This window comes from Saccostrea cucullata, unplaced genomic scaffold (assembly GCF_032062105.1).
Source record: "Saccostrea cucullata isolate Sc308-1 unplaced genomic scaffold, CSIRO_AGI_Scuc_v1 ctg3879, whole genome shotgun sequence".
In the NCBI taxonomy this organism is placed as follows: Eukaryota; Metazoa; Mollusca; class Bivalvia; order Ostreida; family Ostreidae; genus Saccostrea; species Saccostrea cuccullata.
In genome coordinates, this window is record NW_026932172.1 from 22920 (window position 1) to 26035 (window position 3116).

The 3116-nt window shown below is 36.0% G+C and overlaps 1 long non-coding RNA gene across 2 annotated transcripts; it reads left to right on the plus strand.

Annotated features, from left to right (window-relative positions):
- The first annotated feature begins 1794 nt into the window (after positions 1–1794).
- On the plus strand, positions 1795–2821 carry LOC134234569 (uncharacterized). Of its 2 annotated transcripts, none has more exons than XR_009985202.1 (3): positions 1795–1960; positions 2432–2528; positions 2651–2821. It is a non-coding gene; the product is annotated as an uncharacterized LOC134234569 (long non-coding RNA). The 2 variants fall into 2 exon arrangements; XR_009985203.1 differs by having other exon boundaries at positions 1795–1956.
- The last annotated feature ends 295 nt before the right edge of the window (positions 2822–3116 follow it).

A 3116-nucleotide genomic window follows, 5' to 3' on the forward strand; every position in this document is an offset into this window, starting at 1 on the left:
AGATGAGTCTCAAAAGCATTGGTAAACATCTCATATAGGATCTCTCCTGATCACAAACCCAATTTAGTAGTAGAATCAATTGATATAAGTGCTGGTTTTTAAAAGAAGTGAACCTTTGTTCACTTTATGTCTTTGTCATCTTTTTAGCTCACCTGAGCCAAAGGCTAAAGTGAGCTTTTCTGATCACATTTTGTCCGTCGTCTGTCCATCTGTAAACTTTTCACATTTTCGACTTCTTCTCAAGAACCACTGGGCCAATTTTGACCAAACTTGGTACCAAGCATTCTTGAGTAAAGGGGAATTTAAATTGTTAAAATGAAGGGCCAAGTCCCCTTACAAGGGGAGATAATCAAGAAAAGACAAAACTAGGGTGGGGTCATTAAAAAATCTTCTCAAGAACCACTGGGCCAGAAAAGCTGAAACTTCTGTGGAAGCATCCTGGGGTAGTGTAGATTCTAAATTGTTCAAATCATAACCCCAGGCGGTTGGGCGGGGCTTAAATGGGGAATCAAATTTTTACATAGAAATATATAAAAAAAATCTTCGAAAATCCTCTGCTCAAGAACCACTGGGCCAGAAAAGCTGAAACTTGTGTGGAAGCATTCTGAGGTAGTGTAGATTCTAAATTGTTCAAATCATGACCCCCGGGGGTAGGGCGGGGCCACAATGGGGAATCAAAGTTTTACATAGAAATATATAGGAAAAATCTTTGAAAATCTTCTTCTTAAGAACCACTGGGCCAGAAAAGCTGAAACTTATGTGGAAACATCCTGGGGTAGTGTAGATTTCAAATTGTCTAAATTTCGATCAGTGGGGTAGGGTGGGTTCACAATATGTGTTACAAGGGGGAAATCTGGTAAAGAACAGAATGGTCAAAGCTTCTCAGGTGAGCGATGTGGCCCATGGGCCTCCTGTTTGTCAACTTTCGCATTTTCATCTATGGTCAAATTCAACGAAACTTGGCAAAGAGTATTTTTGGATAAATGCCATTATGGGATTTAAGTTTATTCAAATGAAGGCCCACTCCCTCTTCAAATGGAAGATTACTACAAATAAGAGAAAAATTAAGGACATCTTTTAAAAATCTTCTTTTCAAGAACCACTGAGACAGGAAAGAGACACTTCTCCTTATGTGGCATCATCCTCAGGTAGTGTAGATTCAAAATTAGTCAAATCAAGACCCCATGTTGATGTCAGAATAGGGGATCAAAAATATATATAATACTGTAGATTCCTTATTTTTCGCGAGTAATTATCGCGAATAGGCTTTTCACTGTCAAATCACAAGAATAATAATTCGCAAATGCATGATTGGTTAAGAGAATTTACATAGATTTCAGCGCCATAAAAATAAAGGTGAGTAATTTAATTTTGTGTGTGGTGCTTCTCACGAAATTATGCGAAAATTAATTCCACACACATATTTAGGAATCTACAGTATGTAGGGATATACTTTTTTTTCTCAAGCCACAATTACTTATATTGATAGCAAATCATCCTTTTTGGTAGTGAAGATTTCATTTTGTTTAAATCATGTCAACCGGAAAAAGGTTTGGCAACATTGGACAATCAAAGTTTTACATTGGATTATATTGGAAATATTTTTAGAAATCTTCTCAGAAACAAATATGTCATGACTCAGGTGATATGTATACAGTAGCAATTTCATGTAGTGTAGATTTAAGTTTGTTCAAATCATGACTCCCAGGTGTAGGGCAGGGCCCCAATGGTGGATCAAAATGGACAGGGGAATACTGTAAATCACTTTTTATTTGCGAGAACTTTATTTTCATTTGAATTTCTGTGATTATTACATTGCTTTGTATTATTGCTTATCTTCTCTCCATCAAGTATTTTCAAGGAATTTGACAAGGGAAGAGGACCAGTGCTGACCAAGTGAAGAAAAAGAAGAGTCTATTGCCAAGTTTTGTACAGCAGCCAATATCTGATTAAGGAGTGGGTAAAAAGATTTATTTTTTGCAATTTACAAATTTTCTTTATACACTTATCAAATCATAGGTCCAGGGGGATTTACTTCTGCTGCACAACAGCAAGACTGTGTTGCAATAACAATAGGGCATCCCGAGGATGTGTTGTTTAAAATTACGTTACATCATGATCCCTTTGGACTAGGATTAGTAAAAAAAATATGAATTAAGAATTTTTCTTTTGATGACAAAGTCAAGGTGACTCAGGTGAACATTTTGGCACAAGGTATTTTTGTTCATGTTTTTTTCGTTATCAAGTAGAAGATGAGACTGATCTCAATCAGTTAACAAGAATGTGGATAGTAAGGACTTGATACTGTCTAACCTAAAATTGATGGTTAGTCAGATCAGATGCATGTAAAGCTCTAGACCTTGCATTATGTGAATTAGAGGAGATTTTGACTCTCTCATTGCTTGGATTCTTAGTGTCTTTTTGTTAATAGGCAGGTGGTTATGCTGGCATTGATCCTGTTTCCAAAAGCAGATCAACATGATTCCTCAAGACTCCAAAGAGATCAACTATGGGACCTGAAAATAAAGGTAAGACACATGTACAAGCTCTGCAAAATCCTTCTATTCTGTAGAAATATGTTAGCTATTTTTCATTTATTAAGATTTTATTAATATTTATGTTGAGTCCTTGTGATTTCTTTTTTTTACAGGCAGACTGCCATCAATTTCATGTTTCTTTGACAGCAGACAAATATGCTTCAACAATAGTGCAGAGAGTATAATTTAAGGTTTGGACTGCAAGTGATGGACACACTAAATAACTCAACTCAAAGAATTCAATGGATAGTGCTGAGTACATTATTATATATCTACAAAGTGATGGACACCGTAAACAGCTTAATTCTCGGGATTCAGTGTACCATGCTGAGTACATAACTCATTAAGGATAACTCATGATCATATGACATCCACAGCAGATCACTCAAAGTTGTGATACTACATTATTGTACTACATTATTGTACAACTTTTCATATACTACGTTATTTTTATGCGCCCGGATTGATAGATCCCGGGCGTATATTGTTTTTGTCCTGTCTGTTTGTCTGTTTGTCTTTCTGTCTGTTGTCAACTTTAACCTTCGCCATAACTTTTGAACCATAAGAGATAGAGACTTC